We start from the raw sequence: 16,176 nt of genomic DNA, 5'->3' as shown, positions 1-16,176 counted from the left end.
GACTTTTTAAGACAAGGTTTCTCTGTGTAACCCTTAGCTGTCTTGGAATTCACTTTGTAGACCAGGCTGGCCTTGAACTCAGAGATCTCCCTGCCTCTGTCTCTTGACCACTGGGATCAAAGGCATGCACCACCACCACTGGCTGTATGTCACAGTCCTTAATGAAGGAAAACATAAAAATATCCACATATCATTTGCATATCATAAGCATAACTCGACTTGGAAGGTAGCAATTGGAAAAAATCTATCCTATTACTATTATTTTTCCCTGTCTAATACACATAGCCATCTGAAAGGAGACAGGTATGGTGGCAGACACCTTTAGCCACAGGCCTAGAGAAGCAGAGACAGGTGGATCTCTGTGAATTCCAGGGTAGTCAGGGCTACATAGAGAGACCTTGTTTCTTAAAAAAAAAGGGGGGGGATGGGATGGGGCGGGGAGGGAAGAATATAGAAGGGACCCGAAATTCACCAAGGAAGAGGAAGCAAGGGTTTACGGTGCTTCCAATTCATGCTATTAATTTCATCTGTGATAGGTCCAAGTCCAAATCAGAGTAATTAGATGGACAGCCCTACTAACTGTACTCAAGCCACCATTGGCAGCAACACACACACATTTACAGTTAAGTCTTGTCCTCCTCAGCTGCAGAAAACTGACAAACACGGAGTTGTGCAGGCATGGGGATCCAAAAGGGCATTCGCTACAATAAAAGCACCAGGTGGCCACTCAGGGTGATGTCATCTTCTTCCGTAATTGTCCCTTTTATTATCACTGCACCAAGAAAAGGCAGGATCAGCTAGTTCTAACCTGCCTTTTTTTTTTTTTACATCCCTTGCTTTTTAAAAACGTGCAAAGCAGCACAGAACCATAAATGTTTATTCAGATAAAGAGGTATTTGTTCCGGTTCTTAGCCTTTAAGGGGCAACAGATTTTCAGCTATAGCACATTGAGCTTTTAACACAGCCACTTATGCGCTACAAGACATCACTTAAGATGCATATGGATGGCATGGTTAATTTCCTGAATTATCACTAGAAATCATCAGTATGACACAGAGAAAGGAGACTTGAAGCCCAGGCCCAACAGTGAATTGACAGCCATCTTTAACCACCATGACCCAGGAATGACCCTGAGCGCTGCTGGATGCAGCAGCGAGATCTATTGCCGAGCAGAGCACCAGCGAGAGCCATTGCAAGGCATAGGAATCAGGTGTCTCACAGGCTTGGAGACTCCCACTGTGCAGCAACCGCAGAATCACTCCAAGGTTTGCTGTGTGTGGGGATGACCAACAGAAGGCAAATACCAGACTCTTTATTAACAGAGTTGTGTCTCGTGTTTATTACCTCTGCTTTGCAGTATTTTAACACCCAGAACCATTAAGTTTTTTTTATATTATTTAAAATGTTCTGATTTCACATTGTTTTCAATTGCCTAAGGCAATGTAAATTCTCTCTGTACATACACAAGTCAATAATTTTAATTCTGAAGTGCCTAAAATGTCACACGTCATTTTATGATAAAATATGCCCTTTATTTTGCTCTTCCTGGCTCTTTAACCCTAAAGCCTGCTCGGAGTTTGCCTGTCTTGCTTGCCTCAATCTTTGTAGCTGGGTCAACAATGGTAGCTGTGGGGAAATGCGCACACGGGGCTGCAGAGTGAGGCCATGAATGCCTCTGCCAGGCTGCCCTGTCCCAGAAAGGCTGTGTTAAAGTTGCTCGGTATTTACCTTGTTTTTGTTTAAGTTTTTTTTTTTTTTTGGTGCTGTATCCAGGTCTTCACTCATGCCAGGGCCCTGCCTCTAAGCTGTGTCTCCTCTCTCTGCCGCTTATTTGAATAAAGCAGTTATTAGTAAGTGGTAACCAAGCAACCAAATTGTTTGGTACCTTATTAGCATTTAGTGAATAAAGTAGCTCCCCACTTCCCTGTGAGAATTGTTTTCCTAGGATTTTCATGAATGAGAAGTAAATATGCCTACCTAGAAAAAAAGATAGTGATTAAACTATTTGTAAGATTAGTTTATATATGCCTACCTAGAAAAAAAGATATTGATTAAACTGTTGGTAAGATTAGCTTATACATAATAACTAAGATGTTTGCACATCAATAACTGAAAATGCACTGATGGTTTATGAACAACTTTCTGTATTAGTCACCTGTCTTGCTGGGATCAAATATATGACAGAGAGAACTTGAGGGAAGAAACATTTATGTTGACTCACAGTTTCAGAGAGGGCAGTCCATGGCTGTTCCGCACCATGTGCTTGGGCAGAACATTGTGAAAAGAGAGCGGAGAGGAGGGGACTCTTTACCTCATCAGGAACAGAAGCAGAGGGGAAAGGGGCAGGGACGAATGCACTCAAGCACCCAGTCACCTGCCTCCTCAAATTTCCAGAACCTTCCCCAGCACCAGTGGGAGACTGTGGGAGACATTTCATATTCAAACCGTAACACCTCCATGTGTAAAAGTCATTGAAAATTAGCCACCTACCATAAATGCACCAATAACTCTGTGATTCTTTTATTTTCAGTTTCTCAAAGGCTACCGAGACTTGTTCATAGATCCCGAGAAACGGGCTGGTGACTTCAGAAGTGCCACCGGCAGCAGGCAGCACAGTGGAGGACTAGATTCGCAGGTCCTGGGGGTGTGTGGTCCCCAAACAGCACAGACAAGGAGTTCCCACACCAGCTGGCAGAGGGCTCGTGTTTGCATCATCTGCAAATGGTAAATGTTTTGAACTGAATCCTTGTAAAGATTTTTGCTGACTCTTCCTCCGTCCAGGGCTGTTAGAAGTTTCTGCCCTGTGCACTTTCACGCCCGTGCTTTGCCCAGGACAGAATCTCATGATTCTTTTTTCCTTGCTGTGCTTTAATTGAGAGACACAGGCAGGATCTGCATTTTCTGATGGGTTCTAACCAAATTCTAACCTGAGCGTCTACACGAGACCCCTATGGTGTAGAAGAATTTGTAGCTAAAGGAGAGTGTTGTCTCACCAGCTCAGAGATGAGTCGGGATTTTAATCCAGTTCATAACCTTTTGTAAACAGCTGCGTCATACTAGGAGACCTATTCATTATTGCTCAGCATTGGTCCTGGTGCCTACAATGAAGAAATGACAACTAGTGAGTTGTTAACTGACTAACACTGTTAAATGAATGATTGACATGTGTAAGTGTGCCCCCATGGACACCTGTCAACGCCAGGACAGTAGCACAATCTTACTATTGACCGTTGAAGAGATTCACATGCTCTATCACAACCTTCGTTTGTTGCTATAACAAAATTGTGCAGTTTGCCTCTAGCTTTTCTTTCTGAAAACAATCTTGGAATCTTCCTTGTTTCTAGTCCATCCCAGTCAGGGTTACTATTGTTCTGATGAAATGCCATACCAAAAGCTAGTTGGGGAGGAAAGGACTTCTTAGGCTTACATTTTTCACATCCATAGTCTATCACTGAAGGAAGCCAGGACAGGAACTCAAACAGGGCAGGAACCTGGAGGCAGGAGCTGATGCAGAGGCCATGGGAGGGTGCTGCTTACTAGCTTGCTCCTCATGGCTTGCTCAGCCTGCTTTATTATAGATTCCAGGACCAGCCCAGGGGTGGCCCCACCCACAGTGGGCTGAGCCCTCCTGCATCAGTCACTAATTAAGAAAAAACTTATGCTCCACAGGCTTTCTTACAGCCGGATCTCATGGAGGCATTTCTCAGCTGAGGTTCCCTCCTCTCAGACGACTCCAGTTTGTGTCAAGTTGACATAAAACCAGCCAGTACACAGTCAGCGATCAGGAAGTATTTCTCAAGTGTCCATCTTTGTGTTTTCTACTTTCTTTCTTTTCCTTTTCTTTCCTTTTCTTTTTGGCCATGGTCTCTTGCATTTCATGCTAGCCTTGAACTTGCTATACTACCCAGGAGAAACTTGAATTCCTGATTTGTCTGTTCTGCCTCTCAAGTGCTGGGATTGTGCCCAATTTTCGAAGTGCTGAGGACTGAACCCAGGGCATTGCATACACGAGACAAGCAATCCACCAGCTGAGACACAGTCCCAGTCCTCACTCCTGATTTCTATAACCGCAGTCTGAGAATGTCATCGGAGCTGCTGTCGTTCAGGAAGGAAGTTAGGCCACCCAGCTTTGTTACTGCAATAGTCTTCAAATGTTCTGCTATAAACGTTTCAAACGCAGTCGGATATGGCAGTTGGAGAAACTGATATACTCAAGAACTGCATTCATTTCTCATTACTGAGCTGTCCTGATCTCACCTTAATCCGCACTCAGCACAGTCACAGTGCAGGCATTCAGTTATGGGTGAATTAATCACGGGATTTAACGGCCATTGAAGCCACACTGCAGATGCCCACTTAGGTATTTTGATAAGTAAGAGTCACGATCTCACCTTGAGCATCTTTCCTTGGAGCACACACTTTGGTGCTGTTGTCAAGACGACACAGCACGGCTTAATTACAATAGAAAAATCAATAACCTACGGCCCAGGCCCAGCTCTTCAGGTGATTTACAGGCTCATATAACTGAAAGGGCAGGAGCAGTATTCAAGAGGAGCTGGCTAGAGCTTGTGTGATGTTGTAAGAACCTGTCATGGTTGCATACTACCATCCGCTGTGCTTGATTCATTCTCAGGCTGTACAAGATGTCTTTGAGCAACCAAGGAATGAATAGAAAGGAACTAGGGGGCAAGTGAGGTCTGTGACCGACAGGACTTTGGTTCACTTCCTGTTGGAGCAGCAAAGACATTTGAAAGGTTCTGTACTTCTATGTTCGTGGATTTGACCATTTTTTGGGGCAGGTTTTTATTTATTATCTTTATTTATTTATTCATTTATTATGAGACAGGGTTTCTCTGTGGCTTTGGAGACTGTCCTGGAACTAGCTCTTGTAGACCAGGCTGGTCTCCAACTCACAGAAATCCACCTGCCTCTGCCTCCTGAGTGCTGGGATTAAAGGCATGCACCACCACCGCCCGGCTTTATTATTATTTTTTAATGTGCATTGTGTTTTGCCATGGGTATCAGGTCCCCTGGAACTGGAATTACAGACAGTTGTGAGCTTCCATGTGGGTGCTGGGAATTGAACCCGGTTCCATCTCTCTCCAGCCCCAGATCTGACTATCTTTAACTGTGGTCTTTCTCCTGGAGAATTAAGGCATTGACTTACAGTGTAATTGTTTTCTTTTCTGAAGATTGAACTCCTTAAAAAATACTTATGAGTATCCAGCTCAAATGTTATTTTAATTGAGTGTATGGCATTTTTGTTATCATTGTTTTTATTTTTGTTTATTTACGTTGAGACAGTCTTGCTATGTATGTAACCTTGGCTGGCCTGAAACTCACTCTGTAGCCCACACTGGTCTCGAACGCATAGAGATCTGCCTGCCTCTGCCTCCCAGTGCTGATATTAAAAGCATGCACTACAACACGCAGCCTGTTATTGTGTGTGTGTGTGCGCGCGCTTGCAGCGTGAATGTAAAGGTCAAAGGACAGATGGAGGAGGCTGACTCTCGGTCTACCGTGTGGGTCTTTGGAATGGAATTCAGGTGGCCAGGCTTGGTGCCTGTACCTGCTGAGCCACCTCGCAACCTCCTATATTATTTTATTTTGATTTTTCAAGACAGGGTTTCTCTGTGTAAGGGTCCTGACTGTCTTGGAACTCAGTTGGTAGACCAGGCTGGCCTCAAACTCACAGAGATCCCCTTGCCTCTCCTCTGCCTCCCTAGTGCTGGGATTAAAGGTGTGCACAACCACTACCCAGCTATTTTAATACTTTAAATAATAGTTTTGGTTTAAACACAGACAAACTGTTACTTTGAATCTCCTATGTAAGGTTTGAAAGGCAGGGATAGCTACGTTCCAAAAGAAATCAGTGGTTATAATTTTTTTATTAAAATTTTTAATTGGGACTGCAATCAGAGAGATTATAAATGGAAATCTGCCCATGGGGGTTGGCAGTATCTTTTTAAATGAAGTATCTAGCGTAGTTTTTACTAAGATGCCTGTGAACAGTGTTCCCTGAGCCTGTGATTTGGAAAACCCCCATGAGATTTTGGTCTCTGTAGCATATCCATTGATATTGATCTGGTGAAATGAGGCAGGGTGAGAGAGCAATTAGAAATAGTTATTGATTTATCTATCCAACAAATATTGTTGGGGTTCCTCTGGTGTGCCAGGCACTATGAGTGATTTAAAGAAGAAATATCAAAGACTGTGATTACAAGGAACTTACTCTCCATTGAGATAAGCCCTTAGACAAAGCAGAATAATTTTGGAAATTCTGAAAAGCTCCAATAATTGCCTGATCTTTGCTGTGAGATGGTTACAGGACACAGAGGTAAGAAGATCAAAAGTTGGAGGCCAATTGGAACCACATAGGGAGTTGAGTTCAACCTGAGCTACATAGGAGGACCCTGTCTCAAAGAAGCTAAGAGGCTGGTATCCAGTGGTGTTGCCCCCAAAATAACACACAGAGACTCTATTTGGTACAATGTGGTCAGTCAATGTCTGGGGCTTCTCATTGGCTAGTTCTGTCGTGACTACTAATATATATTTCTATAAGGTCTTATCTTACTGAGAACACTAGGCTCATGTGGCTTCTCCTCCCGGGAATCACATGGTGACTCTACTCTTGACTACATTTCCCAGAATCCTCCTCAACTTCTAGCTCCACCTAGGAACTTGGTTCCTATTGGCCAACAGTGCTTTATTCATCAACCAACAAGACAAGCATATACACAGAAGAACTTCCCCAATCTCAGTGGTAGTATACTTGGCAAGCATATATAAAGGCTCAGATTCTAGGCTGAGCAAGGTATCTCTCTCTATAGAATTATATAGAGTTAGATCTTGGACCCAGGGCGTGGCCTCATATATTGTCCCAGTCACACCATTGTCTCCTATGTTAAGACAGTCTAGATTGGACTTATGTAGGTTCCCCATTTGTCAGACCCGACTCAGTGATCTCTCACCAGCTTGGGTGAAGGTGAAGATGGTGGTGGTGGTGGTGATGGTGGGGAGGTGATTTGTTCCTGCCTCAATGAGATAATGGGACAGACTTAGTAGACTTCCTAGGGGAGTCCTTACCCTCTCCGAGGAGCAGATGGGAGGTGGGTGGGGAGGAAAGTAGGGGGAGCTGGAGGAGAGCAGAGAGGGGGAGCTGGGATTGGAATGTAAAATATAAATTAACAAAATAAAAAAGAACAACAAAAAAGAAGGGCCCAGATTCAGTCTAGTACACACACACACACACACACACACACACACTTACTTCAACCAAAACATAAAAACCAAACCAAACCAAAAACCCAAACCTAAGCAAAACCCATCATAAATAAATAGACATGCAAACAAATAAATAGATAGAAAGAAAAAATTGCCTAACTTGGCAGAGCCGGTCTGTAATTCTAACTACTTGGGCATCTGAGGAGGGGCAATTAAGAATTGAAGTCCTGCCTGGCCTACACAGTGAGTTCAGGACCAGTTTGGATAAGTCAGCAAGACCCTGTCTCGAAATAAAGGCGGCTGGGGCATGCTCAGTGCTAGGGTACTCAAGCAGCACACTGGAGGGAGGGAGGGCCTCAGTAACAAAGCCAGCAATGGCAAGCGAGGACTAATTACTGGGGATGCGGCTTAGTCACTGAACTCATGCCCAGTGTGTACAAGGTTCAACCCTAGTCCCTCCAAAGGAAAAGGATCACGCAGATGTCTCTTGGAAGAAGAAGAAGGAGAAGAAGAAGGAGGAGGAGAAGAAGAGGAAGAAGAGGAAGAAGAAGAAGAAGAAAACAACACTGACAACTGTTAAGGGACAGGAAAAAAAAAACACCCGAAATCCCTTCCCACAGTCTCCTCAAACTAGAGCTTAGCATTGTTATTCTGGCATATTTTCTTTGGACTGTTTTTTTTTTTTTGAAGAAATCAACTTTCCTCCCTGGTTCTTGTTGGAGCTGTAGAGTTCATACGCGCAATTCTGTATCCTGCCTTTCTTTTTTCTTTCTTTCTCATTTTGTTTTGTTTTCAGAGAGAGTTTTCTTATGGTGTCCTGACAGGCTTGTCACTTTCCACCCTCCTGCCTCAGCTCTCAAGGGCAGTGCGATTTCAGGGTGTGCCGCCATGTCTGACTGACCTTTTTACTCATAGTTACTTTATATCATGTGCATTTTGTTTAACTTTTAAAAATGCTACATGCATAATTTTTTTTTGGTTTTTCGAGACAGGGTTTCTCTGTATTGTTTTGGAGGCTATCCTGGAACTCACTCTGTAGACCAGGCTGGCCTCGAAGTCACAGAGATCCGCCTGCCTCTGCCTCCCGAGTGCTGGGATTAAAGGCGTGCGCCACCAATGCCCGGCGTTGACATGCATAATTTTTAACAACTGTAAAATATTTCATTTATTTATCATCATAATTTATTTAAGTGTATCTACTGCTGGGCTTTTAGATTTTTTGCATTATTTGATAATATGAACATTTGGTATTATGAACATTTCTAGCATACATTGGTGGGTAAAAATGCAGCATTTTGCATGACTTCCTAATGATGGCCCAAAAGTGAGGTTATTCACAAGGATCCTGATTTGTGTAACCCAGTTCCTTTGTAGGAAGTACCAGTTGGCTTTCTTAACAAGTGTCCATGGTACCATTGCAGCAGTAGGAATGAAGAGAAAATTAAGTTTGTACCAATTTTACTTTTTTTGAGGTAGTATTTCATCATTTTCCAATACTGTCACCTTCCGCTTCTTATCTTGACTCATACGTTTTTAAAAATCAGATTCTCTGCTTCCACAGCACGGCACCTGTACCTCTGCTATGGTGCTGGCCTCGGCTCCATGAACAAGATCTTCAGAGAAAATGGCAGAAAAGCAGCGTCATGCCTAGCCACTTCAGCAGAGGCTCCAAGAGTGTGTAGCCTGCTGGGTCTTCCAAGCCCTGGAGGAGCTGAAAATGACGGAAAAGGACCAAGATTGGGGCCACAAGCTAACAGAGAACGCTGGAGAAGATCTACCTATCCAGCTACCAACAAAAAGCATTAGAACAAAGAATGCTGGATTAATAAGTTGTTTCATTCATGAAAAAAAAGAAGAAAGAAACAAAAACAGGAAAAAAACCCCTCAAATTCCCCACCTAGAACCTAGCATTTACAAGAAGGAAGCTATGGGGGTAGGGGTGCACTCTGGAGGCAGAGGCAGGTGAATCTGTGCAAGTTCTAGGCCAGCCTGATCTACAGAGTGAGTTCCAGGAAGCCAGGACTGTTACACAGAGAAACCTGTCTTGAAGAAAAACAAAAGGAAAAAGTTAGAAATTTTAGCATTTGTTTTGAATATAAACACAACTCTATCACTTTTCACGGGGAATATAAAATAGAACAATTAAGATATGAACTGTGATAAAGAGTTGTGTGGGTGTGGTTTCATTCTGTCTAAGTGGGTAACTGTATTCTGCCTTTCTCTTCATTGGGAAATGGGATGGCACACTGTCTACATAATGAGAGGAAGTGAGGTGAATGACCCAGGCATCACCACACAGCCTTAGGGACCTGTGTAAGGGTTACTTGAGTACAAACATTGTGTTGCTGTCACAGGTGATCTGATAACCCAGACAACTCCGGAGTAACTACCGGGCAGGTGCCATATACTGGGTGGACATTCTGGATGGAGAGATAGTTCATGTCTTGGGCAGGAGGGAGCCGGACAGTGCAAGATTTCATGCTACTAAACATGCTTAGCAATTAAAAACCTATGGACTGTTTATTTCTGGAAATTTCCATTGACTGTTTTTTGGACAGTGGTTGATGGAGAATAACTAAAACCTCAGAAAACAAGTCTTAGACAGAAGGGTACTATTGTGACTTGTCTAAACTTGAGATAAGCAGCTGTTGAATAGTGCTATGCCAGGGTAACATTTGTAGCTAGGGGAGAGTCTTCGTGATCAGATTGCATACTCTGTTAAATTACTCCAGCTTAGAAATTCTTGACAGCATCTCTATAAACAGAAATGGCAAAATAGAAGCTTAAAAGTGCAAAAACCATCCGGAATCTACTCCAAGAAAAAACCCTGTAAAAGCTCAGGCAATAGAGAAGCCAGCAAAAGTATTCTTTTTTTTTTTTTAAGATTTATTTATCTATTACATATACACCAGATTGAATTGTAGATGGTTGTCAGCCACCATGTGGTTGCTGGGAATTGAACTCAAGACCTCTGGAAGAGCAGTCAGTGCTCTTAACCTCTGAGCCATCTCTCCAGCCCCCCAGCAAAAGTATTCTTATTGTGAAGTAAACAGCCTCTCCTTTTGGATGACTGAAAGACATTTCCATTCAATTTTGATGTCTTTAAATGATAGTTAATAGCAACGGGGATGATCCCCATGTGAGTAGCATTCTTGTTCACTTTCTAAAAGATCCCTCTTCACTCATTTAACAGCTTGAAGGTGTTCTTTTCACACAGCGGATGGCAATTGCTCTTCGCTTCTGTAGTCCTTGAGTGACTCGTATAATAGCTGGGTTCTTGTAAGTTTGCTGCCATAGTTGGCGAGTCTGTGGAATTACTGCTATGAGTTTTAGAATTGTAAAACTTCTTGAAAGAATTTTTTCTTTATATATGCACCTTATAGCATTAGCCCTTTGGTCAAAATGTTCTGCTGTTTACCAAAGGGCCTTAATATATTCCTAGTCTGATTTAAATCTCACAGTCTATACTCTCAGATGTAATCCAAGAACTAGGTCTTTATGATAATTTATATTTATTTCTCATTTTTAACGTAAGGCTCTTACTGTAGATACACTTTACTGATGCTTCCCTAATTCAACAATTACTGCTCATTTTGAAAGAAAAACAGACTGATAGATGTTAAGTGGTTTGCCATGGCCGTAGATCTGAGGACGATAATCTGATCATTGATCTAGTTCTTGCCCATTAGCCCAAACTGTTGTATATGATGATACATAACAGATCTTAACCTTTTGGGGCCTCTGGAAAACACTTACATGCACTTGAAAAGGGGTGTATGCTAAGATTTGGCATAAGAAGAGCTCATTTAAAAGGAAGTATTAAGAGCTACAGTGGTTGTTTTGTTGCATTATATTGGCACGCTTGCAAAGCACTATGTAAATAGATACGATATCCTCTTCACTTTCAAGATGAAAAATGATTTTTTTGAGAGAGGGTCTTACTATGTAGCCCTGATTGGCCCAGAACTTGATATGTCCAAGGACTCACAACACTCTGCCCGCCTTTGTCTCCTGAGTGCTGGCATTAAAAGTGGGCATCACATGTCCAGCAAGAATGGATATGTGCTTAAACTAATTTATTTTATGCATTTGAATGTTTTGTCCGTATGTGTGTTTGTTCACTATATGCATATCTGGTGCCTGGTGGCTGCTGAGGCCAAAGAGGGCATTGGCTTCCCTGGAACTACAATTATAGACTGTTGAGAGCCACCACGTGGATGCTGGGAATTGAACCCAAATCTCCTGCAACGGCAGTCAGTGCTCCTAATCATCTTCTAGTCACCCCACCCTGCCCGGATTGATACTGCTTGGAAAAGAAATCTCCACCGTCCCATTATTCCACATCAGCTTTTTGACTGGGTGGGAAGCTCATTGCTGTGTCTGAATTGTTGAACTAGCCTCTGGGTCAGCCTGCCACAGCCTTCAGAATCACAGACACAGTTGAGAAAGGAGAATGCGATACGGAGACTCTCAGGATGTGTCAGAAGATGCATGTGTGAACAGGCCAGTGAGGCAGAATGGCAGTGTGGGAAGTAGTAGGAGTGTAACTGAACTGTTGACTTGTTTATTAGTCACAGCCCTAGGGATTTAACCCAGGGTATTCTGCATGTCGGGCAAATGTTATACCACTGAGCTCCAGCTCCAGCCCTGACCTGGCTTTCATTATTTTAATTAATTAACTAATCAGTTAATTGAATTTGGGGACAAATTCCTGCTACATAGCCTCACAGAGGTCTACCTGCCCTGCTTTCCAAGTGCTGTGTACTGAGAGTTTTTTTCTTTAAAAAAAAAAAGACTATATTTTATGTGTATGTATGTGCCTGTCTGAGTTTATGTGTACCATGTGTGTTCAGGGGCCCAAGGAGGCCATGAGAGGGTATCACATCCCTTGGAACCAGAGTTACAGAAAGCTGTGAGCTGCCATGTGTGTTCTGGGAACCGAACCTGGGTTCTCTGCCAGGAGTAGTAGGCGGTCTTAACTACGGAGCCACATCTGTTTTTTTTTTTTTTTGTTTTGTTTTTTTTTGAGACAGAGTTTCTCTGTGACTTTGAAAGCTGTCCTGGAACTCGTTCTTGTAGACCAGGCTGGTCTTGAACTCACAGATCCTCCTGCCTCTGCCTCCCGAGTGCTGGGATTAAAGGCGTGTGCCACCAATGCCTGGCCGTCTGTGGTTTTTCAACTTGCATGCAGTGTGTGTAGATGATTTATTTATACTAGCACAATGATCCACAGTTTCAAGACATGCTTAGTTCGTATAACAAAGAACAATAAAATGTGCCAAATTGCAAATTTCTCTTTCCTCTGTCCTAAATTAGCCTACATGCTGTTTCCCCCCTCTGTTTCCTCATAAGCTTTTGCCTTTTGTAAATATCCCAGGAGAGAGGTACCTCACAAAGTCATAGGTTTTAGATGCTGATAATTACATGGAGATACACACCACAACCCTTACCACTTAGGCTAGGCTCTAAGAACATTAACCACTTAATTCACACAGTACCCCTGGGAAACTGTGAATAGTGTTATCTCCACTTCCACACTGAAAAAAATTGCAGAAATGCTGGTTAACTTTCCAGAGAGTGGAAAGCTAATGGGATTGTAAATCTGAATGAAGGTTCTATTGTATTCAGATTTGAGGCTCCTTGGAAAAGATATATTTGAAACTATTTGTCTTCTATCATTTTCTTTCTTTTTGTGAAATGTTTTATTAAAATTCTGTTATCAGCCGGGCATTGGTGGTGCACGTCTTTAATCCCAGCACTCAGGAGGCAGAGGCAGGCGGATCTCTGTGAGTTCGAGACCAGCCTGGTCTATAGAGCTAGTTCCAGGACAGCCTCCAAAACAATACAGAGAAACCCTGTCTCGAAAAACAAAACAACAACAAAAAAAGTTCTGTTATCAAAAAAAAGTAGCAATGCTTTTATTTGGTAGCTATTTTGACTTGAAGGTCCCTTTATAACAATCATAAGAAAAGAGTCATCTTCAGAAGTATAACTTTGTGACAACCTTTCCAGTTATAATAAAATGAGACAGGACTTGAGGAAAGTTTATACTAGTTTGAGAACTGGCTGTTTGTCCTAGATTATTTTCTATTGCTGTATTAATGACCATAATCAAAAGCAACTTGGAGAGGAAAGGGATTATTTGACTTACAATCCATCACTGATGGGAGCAGGGACACACACCCGCAGAGAGAGAGAGAGAGAGAGAGAGAGAGAGAGAGAGAGAGAGAGAGAGAGAGAGAGAGAGAGGGGAGAGGGAGAAAGAGAAAGGAGTTTCATGTAGTCTGGGCTCACCGTGTAGCTAAACTTTAGCTTCTCATCCTCCTGTCTTCTGGGGTTTTCTATGCTCAGTGTTCTAAAACATTTCATCATGTATACATGTACATATAACTCTCAAGTGCTAGGACTACAGAAGTGTACCACCATGCCTGGTTATATGCGGTGCTGGGGATTACACCCAGAACCTGTGCATGCTAGCTAAGAATTCTACAAATTGACCTACACCCCAACCTTAGCTTATTTTTCAATAAGTCACTTATACTATTGTGTCATTGGCTTAGCAAACATTTACACACGCACATACACACACACACACACACACACACATTAACTGCTGGTACAAAGAGGCCAAGAAAACGCACCCTCCTCACCCTTGGAAGCAGCAAGCAATTCCTAAACTCTCTACATAAACGAAAATACACAGTCTCTGAATATCACCATTATTTTTGCTCGTAAATTTCATTGATCGATTCTGCTGCCTGGTAAGCTGGCTGTCGCTGTTTTCTGGGCATGAAAAAATAAAGTGTGCCTCTGCCAAAGAGATGGTGCATGGCAGAATGAGAGCTGGTTGGTGTTTTCTGTGTGTGTATTAGACAGTACCACCCGCGGCTCTTATCCGGAAGCCCCCTTCAGGCACTTGATATGACAGCTGGCCAGGTGGATGCCAGAGAACTCCTTCAACAAGCATATTCGTAGCATGAACTCCTCGGGGATTCATGGTCGAAGGAGCAGTTCTCCACTTCAAGTGATGTAACAGGAAGATTTAGGTTCAGGTGCTTTTTGTCCCCTCTCCATGAAGATTTTTCTCTATGAAGTTTAATACTATAGGCATTATTAGGAAGGGATTGAGAGTTGCAGCCACCAGTAAAAGATGAGCTTTAAAAGCGTGTGAGAAGCTGGGTTTGGTGGTACGTGCTGTAACCCTAGCACTTGAAAGGCTGAGGCAGGAGGATCCTGAGTTCAAAGTCAGTCTGGGCTACACAATAAGACCCTGTGTCAAAAATAAAAATAAAATAAACCAACCTTCCCCCCCACTCCCAAATGTACACAAAGTACTTGGAAATGAAGGCAAACATTTTGAATTTATATTCAAGTCTTTGTAGAGCGAAATGTTGTTTTAAAGTGTGTTTATTTTATGTGTGTAAGTGTTGTCAGCATGTATGTCAGCACCATGTTCCTGCCTGGCACTGGAGGAGGACTTCAGAGGGCATCAGATCCCCTGTGACCGAAGTTACTGATGGTTTGTGAACCACCATGTGGGTTCTGGGAACCAAACTAGTCTTCTATAAGAGCAATACACACTCTTAAGCACTGAGCCGTCTCTCCAGCCCCCACAGAATGAGAATTTTGACAAGTAATAGATACTTGCTTTTCTTTCTCTTCATTAAAACATTTCTTCCAGGGTGAAAACATTTAGTACATGAACTACCTTAGAAAAACTTGTTAACCTTGACATTTAACCTTCAAATCGCTTAAGCTTGCCAAACACAGGGACAAATAGAAGTCTTCCAAACAGAACAACTTTATCTAAGGCAGAGGGGATGCAGAGTGGGGGAAGGGAGCCACAAATTCTCAAATCCTCATTCTCAAAATTTTAATGATTATTATTAGTGTGTGCCCGCATGTTCATGTATATATGTACATGTATGTGTGTGTGTGTTGGTGTGAGTATACACTGTGTGTGAGTATATGACATGTATATGTATGTTTGTGTGAGTATATGACATATGTATGTGTGTGTGAGAGAGTCTTTGTGAGTATATGCCATGTGTCTGTGTGTGCGTCTGTGTGAGTATATGCCATTTGTATGAGTGTGTGTCTGTGTGAGTATATGCCATGTGTCTGTGTGTGCGTCTGTGTGAGTATATGCCATTTGTATGTGTGTGTGTCTGTGTGAGTATGTGCCATGTGTCTGTGTGTGCATCTGTGTGAGTATATGCCATTTGTATGAATGTGCATCTGTGTGAGTATATGCCATGTGTCTGTGTGTGTGTCTGTGTAAGTGTATGCCACATGTGTGTGGGTACCAGAGGAGGGTATCATATCCTTTGGAGCTGGAGTTAAAGAAAATTATCAGAAACTCAACATGCTTCTGGGAACCAAACCCTCTGACTGAGTAGGAATTTCTCTTCCCTGCTGAGCCATCTCTCCAGCTCCACAATGCTGCGTAACACACTCCATATCTATAATTTCCTTAGGATTGATAATGGGTAGAATAATTACATAAAAGAAATGATCTAAGACTCTTGATAAACACTGTCAAACTAATTTACCACAGAATGTGCTATGGTATGATTATGTCCCCTCTCTCAGCGCGAATGTTGAACCCTAATTCATAATTCAGTATTATCAAGATGTGGAAGCTCTGGAGAGATGATTATACCAGGCTGGTTTTGCTCTCATGAATAAAGCTAATTCTTTGTCATAGAGAAATGATGATGCCTGTCTGTCCTGGTGTGTGGGAATGCAGCAAGACAAACCATCTGAAGCAGAGCCCTCACCAGACACTAGATCTTCCTGGCCTTAATTTTGGATTTACAAGCCTCTAAAACACCAAACAACAAATCTCTGTTTATAGTAGCACCAAACTGTCCTCTAAATTTATCCCGCTCCACACAGATTAGTGTGGCTCTCAGATCGCCTCAAGGAGGCGTCTTTGGGTGTGGCTATGCA

The 16,176-nt window shown here is 42.6% G+C and overlaps 1 long non-coding RNA gene across 2 annotated transcripts in view; it reads left to right on the top strand.

The window, feature by feature from the left end:
• The window catches only part of LOC121137158, a 29,056-nt gene that overhangs the window by 6,155 nt on the left and 6,725 nt on the right, over positions 1–16,176 (top strand). The window contains exons 4-5 of one of the 2 annotated variants that reach the window (XR_005874392.1): positions 2,531–2,724; positions 8,786–10,081. This is a non-coding gene — a long non-coding RNA (uncharacterized LOC121137158). Of the gene's footprint in view, positions 1–2,530; positions 2,725–8,785; positions 10,082–16,176 lie in introns of those variants that run through there. The other variant, XR_005874391.1, reaches the window with a different exon arrangement.

Source organism: Mesocricetus auratus, unplaced genomic scaffold (assembly GCF_017639785.1).
Source record: "Mesocricetus auratus isolate SY011 unplaced genomic scaffold, BCM_Maur_2.0 Super-Scaffold_100676, whole genome shotgun sequence".
NCBI lineage: Eukaryota > Metazoa > Chordata > Mammalia > Rodentia > Cricetidae > Mesocricetus > Mesocricetus auratus.
Note: the sequence above shows the minus strand (reverse complement) of the source record. Positions and strands in the feature narration are given on the sequence as shown.